The sequence below is a fragment of the Triturus cristatus genome, chromosome 4_2, assembly GCF_964204655.1.
Source record: "Triturus cristatus chromosome 4_2, aTriCri1.1, whole genome shotgun sequence".
NCBI lineage: Eukaryota > Metazoa > Chordata > Amphibia > Caudata > Salamandridae > Triturus > Triturus cristatus.
Window position 1 is genome coordinate 269,245,912 of NC_140586.1, and position 14,069 is coordinate 269,259,980.

The window sequence follows — 14,069 nt, forward strand, 5'->3', positions numbered from 1 at the left end:
AGAGGTGTGGCGCCGCGGCCAGGGTGACTGACGCTGGACCCTGGGGATCGCGGTTCGATCCCTGGCTCCAGCGGCAGGGGTCTACCCAGCAACATGCAAAATCTTTCCAACGGCCCCCAGCGCCGAGATACCCCTTCGGGGGTGATTAGTGCGCTATACTGTACTGGATTTACATTTATTTACTTACATGATATTCTTTTTTTTTTTTATTGAAATCCATATAAAAATAAACATTTTGTCAATACATACATCCATATAATTCCTTAAACATGTTGAGTAATACAAAAACGTTAAATAACACCAATCGGCCTGAAAACAGTGAATCCTAAAATCAGTAAGAAAGAGACAATATATGCACTTAAGCCAACATTCAAATACTACATAAAAAAGTGCAAGAAGATGAATCTAATAAATCTTATGAATCTGACTTAAAAAAAAAAAAGCAACGCATAATATTTTAGAACAGCATCAACTGTCAATATTAACACAAACTAAACAATTGATAGAACCTTTGGTTCCTTAAAAGTATGCAGAGAAATCGACAAGTATGTCCAGAATAATATTTCATCCTATATCAACAAATATAACAACGTAGCAATAAAATCTAAAGTGTCTTATAGTACATTAAGGTGCTAATATGCTAAAGAACCTTCCATTGAAGGAATAAGTCCTGAACTTTCGCAGAAGTGGGGCAAAAGTTAAATCATATAATTCGGAAATTCGCGCCAAAAAATAATCACCCAGATATCTTTTGGGTTTTGTATTTAGACAAGGAAGAATATCGAGATGTAAATCAGCAAGCTCACAGCCACACTTTATTATTTCTGTTTTATTGTTGATTTTATATCCGCCAAGCGAATCAAATTGCTCAAAAACTTCAAAAGCTTTTGCTTGCACCTCCTTCTCAGGCTTTATTATGAGCATGATATCGTCGGCATATAATTTCAATTTTCCCATAGTTGGTAGAGGAGGACGAATATCCACACTATTCCGAATGGTTATCCCCAAAGGCTCAATAAAAAAGGCGAATAACACCGGAGACAGTGGGCAGCCTTGTCTAGTCCCCTTTTAACACTGACTTGGCCTACCTCCGAGGCATTGACGATGAAGGGGCATATCAACAACAACCGGCGATAATTATCTCTAAGCGCACTTAGCGCTAGGATAATTATCGCCGGCTAGCGTGAATTTTTATCGCTGAGATAGCGTGCTATTAGCAACGCTTATCTCAATAGCGATAAAAATCCTCACGCTAACAGGCTAACGTGAGATTATCGCTGGAAACCCAGCGATAAGCTCACGTTACCTTGTTGATAGGGACAGGCAAACTTAGCCATGATATCCTCCTTCCATAGGATATCATGGCTAAGTCTGAAAAATACCAGACGTAAAAAAGCAGCGTTAACAGCGGTTAGCGCTGCTTTTTTTGTCTCTAATAGGGTTAGCGACATTCTTGATAATAGGAGAAATGTCGCTTAGCGACATTTCTCCTATTATTTTACTCTGGAACGCCCCCTTTGCATCTCATTAGAGATGCAAGGGGAAGCGTAGAGTAAAAGGGTGCTAACATGCAAATTTGCATGTTAGCACCCTGTTGTTGATAGAGCGCTAGTTTTATGTCTCCTTTTTTGACTTTTAAAGCCAAAAAAGCAGAGATAAAGCCCTTGTTGATATGCCCCAATGTTGGCTTCTGCATTCAAGTAAAATTTCTGAATCAGCCCCGTAATTTTGGGAGGTATACCACAATTTAACAGAATAACTTGCGTGATATTCGATGAAACTCTGTTGCAAGAAGTTCTGTGCAGCTGCACAGATATCCCACTCAGCCATACGCCCATATGGAGAACAGGCCTGGTCGTGGGCCATTAGGGGACCCACTAACAGATCATAATCACGGTCTGCACATGACAAATGGAGAGGCATAAATCCAAGGCCCAATAGAAAGGGCACAGCTGGCAGTAGAATACAGGTTGCACGCGAGTGAAGAAGGCAAAGCGTAAAATTAGTCCATAACTTACGCTAAGCGTCGCTACTGGCAACCATCCAAAAAGTTGTTTAATTTGGTCATGGTACAGTTGCAACTGGCCGGGTCTGTGCATTACCACATGCTGGGCAGCCATTGCACAACAGGAGCAGAAGAACCAGGACTCCACCCGCCAGCGCTAGGATTAACGGTAATCCTCCAAAGGCGCTGGAATAAATAGAATGAATAAAGGCTGGTATTACTCCAAATATCATCTGAAAAGAAGTCACAAGGCCGGATCCCACAAGTTTAAAAAAATGAGCGAGGCCTCCTGTGTCAGACGCATTAAATATTTGCTGTATCAGTTCCCCAAAATGTAGTGGGAGATTCGTGTTCAGAAGTGACTGAATCTCACTGAAGGCCCACGCCGGGCGCCAGGGGTCTGAGGCGATGTCAGTTACCCACCTGACCCGTCTTGAAACACGGACCAAGGAGTCAAACATGTGCGCGAGTCAGAGGGCCGAGCGAAACCCTGTGGTGCAATGAAGGTGAGGGCCAGCACGTGCCGGCTGAGGTGGGATCACGCTAGGCTTCCAGCGTCTCGGCTGCTCCGTCGCGGAGGTGGAGCATGAGCATGCCTGATAGGACCCGAAAGATGGTGAACTATGCCTGGGCAGGGCGAAGCCTGAGGAAACTCTGGTGGAGGTCCGTAGCGGTCCTGACATGCAAATCGGTCGTCTGACCTGGGTATTGGGGCAAAAGACTAATCGAACCATCTAGTAGCTGGTTCCCTCCGAAGTTTCCCTCGGGATAGCTGGCGCTCGGAGCCCCCAGTTTTATCTGGTAAAGCAAATGATTAGAGGTCTTGGGGTCGAAACGATTTCAACCTATTCTCAAACTTTAAATGGGTAAATCTCTCGCTGGCGTGGAGCGGGGCATGGAATGCGAGTACCTAGTGGGCCACTTTTGGTAAGCAGAACTGGCGCTGCGGGATGAACCGAGTGCCGGGTTAAGGCACCCGATGCCAATGCTCATCAGACCCCAGAAAAGGTGTTGGTTGACAGCAGGACGGTGACAATGGAAGTTGGAATCCGCTAAGGAGTGTGTAACAACTCACCTGCCAAATCAACTAGCCCTGAAAATGGATGGTGCTGGACCGTCGGGCCCATACCCTGCCGTCGCCGGCGCTGAGAGCCCTGGGGGCTAAGCCACGATGAGTGGGTGGGCTGCTGCGGTGCGCACTGAAGCCTAGGGCGAGGGCCCGGGTGGAGCCGCCGCAGGTGCAGTTCTTGGTGGTAGTAGCAAATATTCAAATGAGAACTTTTAAGGCCGAAGTGGAGAAGGGTTCCATGTGAACAGCAGTTGAAAATGGGTCAGTCGGTCCTAAGAGATGGGTGAGCACTGTTCGAAAGGGACGGGCGATGGCCCGGAGTGGCGGAGACGGGCACCCTTGCGGCGTCCAGTGTGGTAATGCAAATTATCCCGGAGAAGCCGGCGGGAGCCCTTGGGAGAGTTCTCTTTTCTTTGTGAATGGCAGGGCGCCCTGGAATGGGTTTCGTCCCGAGAGAGGGACCCGAGCCTTGGAAAGCGTTGCGGTTCCTGTCGCGTCCGGTGAGCTCTCACTAGTCCTTGAAAATCCGGGGGAGATGGTGTAAATCTCGCGCCATGCCGTACCCATATCCGCAGCAGGTCCCCAAGGTGAAAAGCCTCTGGCATGTTGGAACAATGTAGGTAAGGGAAGTTGGCAAGTCAGATCCGTAACTTTGGGATAAGGATTGGCTCTAAAGGAAGGTTCGGTCGCGCAGGGGTGCTAAGCGGGGGTGGGCACGTGCTGCGGCTGGACGAGGCACCTCCTTCCAGGGTGGCGGCAACTATGGATGCGAGCAGGGCCCTTCCTGTGGATCGCCCCAGCTGCGGTGGTTACCTCTCCTCGTGCCCTCTCCCCAGGAGTCCGAGGCCGGCATTCTGCCTCGGCTGGTGCCTAGCAGCTGACTTAGAACTGGTGCAAATCAGGGGAATCCAATTGTTTAATTAAAACAAAGAATCTCAAAGGCCCGAGGCAGGTGTTCTGAATGTCAAAGTGAAGAAATTCAATGATGCCCGGGTAAACAGCAGGAGTAACTATGACTCTCTTAAGGTAGCCAAATGCCTCGTGCTCTAATTAGTGACGCGCATGAATGGATGAACAACATTCCCACTGTACCTACCTACTATCTAGTGAAACCACAGCCAAGGGAACGGGCCTGGCAGAATCAGCAGGGAAAGATGTTTCCTGTAGAGCTTGACTCTAGTCTGGCACTATGAAGAGACATGAGAGGTGTAGGATAAGTGGGAGGCCTTAGGGCCGCCGGTGAAATACCACTACTCCTATCATTTTTTCACTTACCCGGTGAAGTGGGGGGAACCCAGTGGGGCTCTCGCTTCTGGCTCCAAGCGCCCGGCGTCTGCTGGGTTCAACCCACTCCGGGGACAGTGGCAGGTGGGGAGTTTTACTGGGGCGGTACACCTACCAAACAATAACGCAGATGTCCTAAGGCGAGCTCAGGGGGAACAGAAACCTCCCGCGGAGCAGAAGGGCAAAAGCTCGCTTGATCTCGATTTTCAGTATGAATACAGACCAATGCAAGCGGGGCCTCACGATCCTTCTGACTTTTTGGGTTTCAAGCAGGAGGTGTCAGAAAAGATACTACATAGATAACTGGCTTGTGGCTGTCAAGCTTTTATAGCGACGTCGCTTTTAGATCATTCCATGTCGGCTCTTCCTATCATTGTGAAGCAGAATTCCCCAAGCGTTGGATTGTTCACCCACTAATAGGGAACGTTAGCTGGGTTTAGACTGTCGTGAGACATGTTAGTTTTACCCTACTGATGATGTCTTGTTGCAATAGTAATCCTGTTCAGTATGAGAGGAAACAAAAGTTCAGACATTTGGTGTATAATAGTCGAGGAAAATGGGCTCACCTGGCAGGCCAGCGGGGAGAGGACGTGGCCTGGGCTTAACCCTCCTTGGTGCCAGCCGAGGGTCTGGTGACAGGGGACAGGGGTCCACCGTGGCCCGGGGAGTCTCTCTTTGGCCTGGCTAGGGTTTGGAAGCTGGGACCTGGCCCGGGGCTTGAGCTTCATCCGGCGGGCCACGGGCTGTGGGAGCCCCATGACCTGCAAGCCAGCCGAGGGTCTGGGCACTGGGGACGGGGAATCACCGGGGCCCGGGGAGGCTCTCCCCAGCCTGGCTAGGGTTCAGAAGCTGGGACCAGGTCCGGGGCTTGAGCTCCGTCTTGCGGCCCCTGGGGTGCGGGAGCCCACCCATCCTGCAAGCCAGGTGAGGGTCCGGGCACCAGGGGGCAGGGTTCCATAGGGGCCAGGGAGGCTCTCTACTGCCTGGCTAGGGTTCGGAAGGTGGGGCCGGGCCTGGGGCTTGAGCTCTGTCCGGCTGGCCCTGGGGTGTGGGAGTCCCCTGTCCTGCAAGCCAGCCGAGGGTCTGTGTGCTGGGGACGGGGGTCCACCGGGGCCCGGGGAGGCTCTCCCTGGCTGGCTAGGGTTCAGAAGCTGGAAATGGGCCCAGGGCGTGAGCTCCGTCCAGCGGGCCCCAGGGTGTGGGAGTCCCCTGTCCTGCAAGCCAGCCAAGGGTCTGGGTGCTGGGGACGAGGGTCCACCGGGGCCCGGGGAGGCTCTTCCCGGCCTGGCTACGGTTCGGAAGCTGGGACCGGGGCTTGAGCTCCGTCTGACGGGCCCCGGGGTATGAAAGACCCCCGTCCTGCAAGCCAGCCGAGGTTCCGGGCGCTGGGGGCGGGTGTCCACGGGGGCCCGGGGAGGCTCTCCGCAGCCCAGCTAGGGTTAAGAAGATGAAACTGCGCCCGGGGCGTGAGCTCCGTCTGACGGGCCCCGGGGTTGTGTGAGCCTCCTGGTCCTGCAAGCCATCTGAGTGTCCAGGCGCTTGGGACAGGGGTCCATCAGGGCCCAGGGAGGCTCTCCCCAGCCTGGCTGCGTTCAGAAGCAAGGACCGGGCCAGGGGGCGGGGGTGGCTGGCTAACTCCACTCCGCTGACGGAGTGGAGTTCTCTGCCCACCTTTAGTCTTAATGTGTTTGTTTTGTGCAAGAAATAATGGCCATATTGTTGGTAACAATAATAAATCGGCATAATTGGCAGAATTTAAATATATAAATCTTCAGCATCAAAAGCAGCATAATACTTTAAATCGGAAACAATTAATGTACAGCTTGTACATCCCAATCATCAGAATGTATGTCCTGTGCTACCACATCGCCTAATGAAACGTGAAACACGTAAGGTATCTTGAGGACCTCCGTCAGACCATGGATTTCGAAAGCAACTTTATCCCAAACGATGCTATCAGCAACAGGGAAAGCTGAAATGTTCATGAGGGCTTCATCATGTTTCATGATATGGGACGATGTATATGGAGCCAGAATTCCATCGACCAACTTTACAGCAGAGCATTCTATCAAATAATGACCACTGATGAACAAAAAGAATACTGTCACAAACCCAATCAACATGAAGAAGAAAATGAAGATAAGCACCAACCAGATGTAGGTCCAGGGTTGAACCAGGTGAGTCTTTTTGAACCAAGAGATGAAAATACTCATTTTTGTCAGGGGAGTTGCCACAGTGGAAGACGAGGAGGAAGAGTCGTAAGAGAAGCTTGTTTGATCGCCAAAATAACCGCTTGCTCTAAGCGCATTAACGGTGGAGGCACAGGATCAGCTTGACGATGTAAAGGACTGTCCAGTACTTCAACATGGGACTCATTAGTGGGATAAGCATACTTGACATCTACGGAGAAGAGGAAGAAGGTGGAACAGGTAAAATGTCAATAGTAGTCTCCATCTCACCCGCAACGACATGGGCATTAGTCTAAGAGATTGAAGCCATCGGATTGACAGAAATAGCTTTGCATTGAGTCACACTATGCAGAATGCTCCAGATGGTGTAGTTTGACATTGTCAATTGAAATATATCTATTTTCTTTGCGATGCAGGAAAGGTGGTAGAATTACAGTATAAGTACCCTTCAATCCAAGAACTTGAACTGGTGCATGATAAGAGGGACCAAATTAATTTTTGTTCTCCAGCTTTTCTCGTACCAGATCCCCCATCTTAGGAAGCCAGCCGGCGACCGGAATGAGCACTGCTGTGTCATTGAACGAGTGTAAATGTTCTGTTGCGAAGCTGTCATGGGTCTGTTGTAGGTCCTGTAACATAGTAGAATGGTTATCTACGTCAAAGGTTGCGGCAGCCACGACAACATCTAGACCACCAAGGTCTGGCACAAACATTTTAATCCCAAAAAACACAATTAGTTAGAGGGTCTAAGGGAGTTTAAAGACCTGCGCGGACAAATCCCCAAATAACTGAGACTTAAACAACACAGGAGTCCGCGGGTCTACAGCAGTCTACCTGAAGCACGAGAGCCACGCACCAGCAAAATTCAAATATGCAAAAGTCCTTTTAAAAGGGACCAAGTCCCATCACCCACCGAAGTGGCATGCTTCATCATCTGGGACCTCCCTTAACCGCACCTGGTGCGGTTAAAGAGCTACAACTCCTTTATTTACTGTAAAGAGGAGGAGCTCAAGGATGTTTTTAATTGATGTAACATCGAGGATATAAATCTCCTGGTGAAAAAAGCTGCCAAAAGTGTAGTGAGACTAAGTGCAGTGTGTGAAATTGGAAAAGTGGTTTAAAATTGATTACCAATGGAAAAATATTTTTATTCGATATCTAGTGGTATCAAAATAAAAAAGCAGAAATATTGGAGGAAATCGTGTACGCAAATATTGTAGGAACACGTCCTCTTAGGTCTACATGTTTCAGCCAACTAGTGTCTAAACAGAATGACAGTGGCTTTCTTCTGGACCATATCATAACACTACTGCGAAGTGAAAAACTGTGAAAAGTGAATACAAAAGGAACGATACAACCTACACATGTACCTGCTCATCTGGAGATATGCGGCACCGTAGGGAAGTATAATTGTCGCCTGTTGAACAGTCCAGCCCGAACTGCCAAGCCAGGTCCTCCCTGGACTGGAACCAAGCATCCTAGGACCGGTTTCGGGGTTTCACCCCTCTTCAGCCAGGATAACCTGATTCCAGTGGCATGGAGAGCACGGGACTCACGTCTGAGCATACCCGTCCCACTCGGGGTGACAAATGCAAAAACAACAGTTGATGGACAGAATGCAGAACAATGTCATACATTCACCCCAGTACAGAGATCTGGGCCTAAATCCATCGTTTTATTGCTCACCATGCCATTCCAGTTTGAACCCAGCCATATGCAAATCAGTCTTGACCCTGTGCCTCATGGGAACAGTCCAGCCCGAACTGCCAAGCCAGGTCCTCCCTGGACTGGAACCAAGCATACTAGGACCGGTTTCGGGGTTTCACCCCTCTTCAGCCAGGATAGCCTGATTCCAGTGGCATGGAGAGCACAGGACTCACGTCTGAGCATACCCGTCCCAATCAGAGTGACAAATGCAAAAAACAACAGTTGATGGACAGAATGCAGAACAATGTCATACATTCACCCCAGTACAGAGATCTGGGCCTACATCCATCGTTTTTTTGATCACCATGCCATTCCAGTTTGAACCCAGCCATATGCAAATCAGTCTTGACCCTGTGCCTCATGGGAACAGTCCAGCCCGAACTGCCAAGCCAGGTCCTCCCTGGACTGGAACCAAGCATCCTAGGACCGGTTTTGGGGTTTCACCCCTCTTCAGCCAGGATAGCCTGATTCTAGTAGCATGGAGAGCACGGGACTCACGTCTGAGCATACCCGTCCCACTCAGGGTGACAAATGCAAAAACAACAGTTGATGGACAGAATGCAGAACAATGTCATACATTCACCCCAGTACAGAGATCTGGGCCTAAATCCCTCGTTTTTTTGCTCACCATGCCATTCCAGTATGAACCCAGCCATATGCAAATCAGTCTTGACCCTGTGCCTCATGGGAACAGTCCTGCCCGAACTGCCAAGCCACGTCCTCCCTGGACTGGAACCAAGCATCCTAGGACCGGTTTCGGGGTTTCACCCCTCTTCAGCCAGGATAGCCTGATTCCAGTGGCATGGAGAGCACGGGACTCACGTCTGAGCATACCCGTCCCACTCGGGGTGACAAATGCAAAAACAACAGTTGATGGACAGAATACAGAACAATGTCATACATTCACCCCAGTACAGAGATCTGGGCCTACATCCATCGATTTTTTGCTCACCATGCCATTCCAGTTTGAACCCAGCCATATGCAAATCAGTCTTGACCCTGTGCCTCATGGGAACAGTCCAGCCCGAACTGCCAAGCCAGGTCCTCCCTGGACTGGAACCAAGCATCCTAGGACCGGTTTTGGGGTTTCACCCCTCTTCAGCCAGGATAGCCTGATTCTAGTAGCATGGAGAGCACGGGACTCACGTCTGAGCATACCCGTCCCACTCAGGGTGACAAATGCAAAAACAACAGTTGATGGACAGAATGCAGAACAATGTCATACATTCACCCCAGTACAGAGATCTGGGCCTAAATCCCTCGTTTTTTTGCTCACCATGCCATTCCAGTATGAACCCAGCCATATGCAAATCAGTCTTGACCCTGTGCCTCATGGGAACAGTCCTGCCCGAACTGCCAAGCCACGTCCTCCCTGGACTGGAACCAAGCATCCTAGGACCGGTTTCGGGGTTTCACCCCTCTTCAGCCAGGATAGCCTGATTCCAGTGGCATGGAGAGCACGGGACTCACGTCTGAGCATACCCGTCCCACTCGGGGTGACAAATGCAAAAACAACAGTTGATGGACAGAATACAGAACAATGTCATACATTCACCCCAGTACAGAGATCTGGGCCTACATCCATCGATTTTTTGCTCACCATGCCATTCCAGTTTGAACCCAGCCATATGCAAATCAGTCTTGACCCTGTGCCTCATGGGAACAGTCCAGCCCGAACTGCCAAGCCAGGTCCTCCCTGGACTGGAACCAAGCATCCTAGGACCGGTTTTGGGGTTTCACCCCTCTTCAGCCAGGATAGCCTGATTCTAGTAGCATGGAGAGCACGGGACTCACGTCTGAGCATACCCGTCCCACTCAGGGTGACAAATGCAAAAACAACAGTTGATGGACAGAATGCAGAACAATGTCATACATTCACCCCAGTACAGAGATCTGGGCCTAAATCCCTCGTTTTTTTGCTCACCATGCCATTCCAGTATGAACCCAGCCATATGCAAATCAGTCTTGACCCTGTGCCTCATGGGAACAGTCCTGCCCGAACTGCCAAGCCACGTCCTCCCTGGACTGGAACCAAGCATCCTAGGACCGGTTTCGGGGTTTCACCCCTCTTCAGCCAGGATAGCCTGATTCCAGTGGTGTGGAGAGCACGGGACTCACGTCTGAGCATACCAGTCCCACTCGGGGTGAGAAATGCAAAAACAACAGTTGATGGACAGAATGCAGAACAATGTCATACATTCACCCCAGTACAGAGATCTGGGCCTAAATCCATCGTTTTTTTGCTCACCATGCCATTCCAGTTTGAACCCAGCCATATGCAAGTCAGTCTTGACCCTGTGCCTCATGGGAACAGTCCAGCCCGAACTGCCAAGCCAAGTCCTCCCTGGACTGGAACCAAGCATCCTTGGGACCGGTTTCGGGGTTTCACCCCTCTTCAGCCAGGATAGCCTGATTCCAGTGGCATGGAGAGCACGGGACTCACGTCTGAGCATACCCGTCCCACTTGGGGTGACAAATGCAAAAACAACAGTTGATGGACAGAATGCAGAACAATGTCATACATTCACCCCAGTACAGAGATCTGGGCCTAAATCCATAGTTTTTTTGCTCACCATGCCATTCCAGTTTGAACCCAGCCATATGCAAATCAGTTTTGACCCTGTGCCTCATGGGAACAGTCCAGCCCGAACTGCCAAGCCAGGTCCTCCCTGGACTGGAACCAAGCATCCTAGGACCGGTTTCGGGGTTTCACCCCTCTTCAGCCAGGATAGCCTGATTCCAGTGGCATGGAGAGCACGGGACTCACGTCTGAGCATACCCGTCCCACTCGGGGTGACAAATGCAAAAACAACAGTTGATGGACAGAATACAGAACAATGTCATACATTCACCCCAGTACAGAGATCTGGGCCTACATCCATCGTTTTTTTGATCACCATGCCATTCCAGTTTGAACCCAGCCATATGCAAATCAGTCTTGACCCTGTGCCTCATGGGAACAGTCCAGCCCGAACTGCCAAGCCAGGTCCTCCCTGGACTGGAACCAAGCATCCTAGGACCGGTTTTGGGGTTTCACCCCTCTTCAGCCAGGATAGCCTGATTCTAGTGGCATGGAGAGCACGGTACTCACGTCTGAGCATACCCGTCCCACTCGGGGTGACAAATGCAAAAACAACAGTTGATGGACAGAATGCAGAACAATGTCATACATTCACCCCAGTACAGAGATCTGGGCCTAAATCCCTCGTTTTTTTGCTCACCATGCCATTCCAGTTTGAACCCAGCCATATGCAAATCAGTCTTGACCCTGTGCCTCATGGGAACAGTCCTGCCCGAACTGCCAAGCCACGTCCTCCCTGGACTGGAACCAAGCATCCTAGGACCGGTTTCGGGGTTTCACCCCTCTTCAGCCAGGATAGCCTGATTCCAGTGGTGTGGAGAGCACGGGACTCACGTCTGAGCATACCAGTCCCACTCGGGGTGAGAAATGCAAAAACAACAGTTGATGGACAGAATGCAGAACAATGTCATACATTCACCCCAGTACAGAGATCTGGGCCTAAATCCATCGTTTTTTTGCTCACCATGCCATTCCAGTTTGAACCCAGCCATATGCAAGTCAGTCTTGACCCTGTGCCTCATGGGAACAGTCCAGCCCGAACTGCCAAGCCAAGTCCTCCCTGGACTGGAACCAAGCATCCTTGGGACCGGTTTCGGGGTTTCACCCCTCTTCAGCCAGGATAGCCTGATTCCAGTGGCATGGAGAGCACGGGACTCACGTCTGAGCATACCCGTCCCACTTGGGGTGACAAATGCAAAAACAACAGTTGATGGACAGAATGCGGAACAATGTCATACATTCACCCCAGTACAGAGATCTGGGCCTAAATCCATCGTTTTTTTGCTCACCATGCCATTCCATTTTGAACCCAGCCATATGCAAATCAGTCTTGACCCTGTGCCTCATGGGAACAGTCCAGCCCGAACTGCCAAGCCAGGTCCTCCCTGGACTGGAACCAAGCATCCTAAGACCGGTTTCGGGGTTTCACCCCTTTTCAGCCAGGATAGCCTGATTCCAGTGGCATGGAGAGCACGGGACTCACGTCTGAGCATACCCGTCCCACTCGGGGTGACAAATGCAAAAACAACAGTTGATGGACAGAATACAGAACAATGTCATACATTCACCCCAGTACAGAGATCTGGGCCTACATCCATCGATTGTTTGCTCACCATGCCATTCCAGTTTGAACCCAGCCATATGCAAATCAGTCTTGACCCTGTGCCTCATGGGAACAGTCCAGCCCGAACTGCCAAGCCAGGTCCTCCCTGGACTGGAACCAAGCATCCTAGGACCGGTTTTGGGGTTTCACCCCTCTTCAGCCAGGATAGCCTGATTCTAGTGGCATGGAGAGCACGGGACTCACGTCTGAGCATACCCGTCCCACTCAGGGTGACAAATGCAAAAACAACAGTTGATGGACAGAATGCAGAACAATGTCATACATTCACCCCAGTACAGAGATCTGGGCCTAAATCCCTCGTTTTTTTGCTCACCATGCCATTCCAGTTTGAACCCAGCCATATGCAAATCAGTCTTGACCCTGTGCCTCATGGGAACAGTCCTGCCCGAACTGCCAAGCCACGTCCTCCCTGGACTGGAACCAAGCATCCTAGGACCGGTTTCGGGGTTTCACCCCTCTTCAGCCAGGATAGCCTGATTCCAGTGGTGTGGAGAGCACGGGACTCACGTCTGAGCATACCAGTCCCACTCGGGTGAGAAATGCAAAAACAACAGTTGATGGACAGAATGCAGAACAATGTCATACATTCACCCCAGTACAGAGATCTGGGCCTAAATCCATCGTTTTTTTGCTCACCATGCCATTCCAGTTTGAACCCAGCCATATGCAAGTCAGTCTTGACCCTGTGCCTCATGGGAACAGTCCAGCCCGAACTGCCAAGCCAAGTCCTCCCTGGACTGGAACCAAGCATCCTTGGGACCGGTTTCGGGGTTTCACCCCTCTTCAGCCAGGATAGCCTGATTCCAGTGGCATGGAGAGCACGGGACTCACGTCTGAGCATACCCGTCCCACTTGGGGTGACAAATGCAAAAACAACAGTTGATGGACAGAATGCAGAACAATGTCATACATTCACCCCAGTACAGAGATCTGGGCCTAAATCCATCGTTTTTTTGCTCACCATGCCATTCCAGTTTGAACCCAGCCATATGCAAATCAGTCTTGACCCTGTGCCTCATGGAAACAGTCCAGCCCGAACTGCCAAGCCAGGTCCTCCCTGGACTGGAACCAAGCATTCTTGGACCGGTTTCGGGGTTTCACCCCTCTTCAGCCAGGATCATTTCCTTTGGTTTTGCTTTGTTCGCCATAAGTTGGCAGGGTATGCTCAGACGTGAGTCCCTTGCTCACTTTGCCACTGGATTCAAGCAAGCCTGGCTGAAATGCCAGAAACCGGTCCTAAGAAGTTTGTTTCCGGTCCAGAGAAGACATGGCTTGGCAGTTCGGGCTGGACTGTTCCCATGAGGCACAGGGTCAGACTGATGTGCATATGGCCATGTCTGAACTGGGGTGGCAGAGTGGGCTAAAGAACGGTGATGGATTAAACCCAGATCAGTTGACTGGGGGTGAGTGCTTGCAATGTTCAACACTCCGTCCAATATTTCCTTTGGTTTTGCTTTGTTCACCATAAGTTGGCAGGGTATGCTCAGACGTGAGTCCCTTGCTCACTTTGCTACTGGATTCAAGCAAGCCTGGCTGAAAACGGCTGAAATGCCAGAAACCGGTCCTAGGAAGCTTGTTTCCGGTCCAGAGAAGACATGGCTTGGCAGTTC

General features: G+C 50.5%; 2 pseudogenes; both read left to right on the top strand.

The window, feature by feature from the left end:
- The first annotated feature begins 2,449 nt into the window (after window positions 1-2,449).
- Window positions 2,450-3,678, top strand: LOC146833611 (28S ribosomal RNA; annotated as a pseudogene).
- A 3-nt stretch (window positions 3,679-3,681) lies between these two features.
- On the top strand, window positions 3,682-5,102 carry LOC146833612 (28S ribosomal RNA; annotated as a pseudogene).
- Window positions 5,103-14,069: the final 8,967 nt, after the last annotated feature.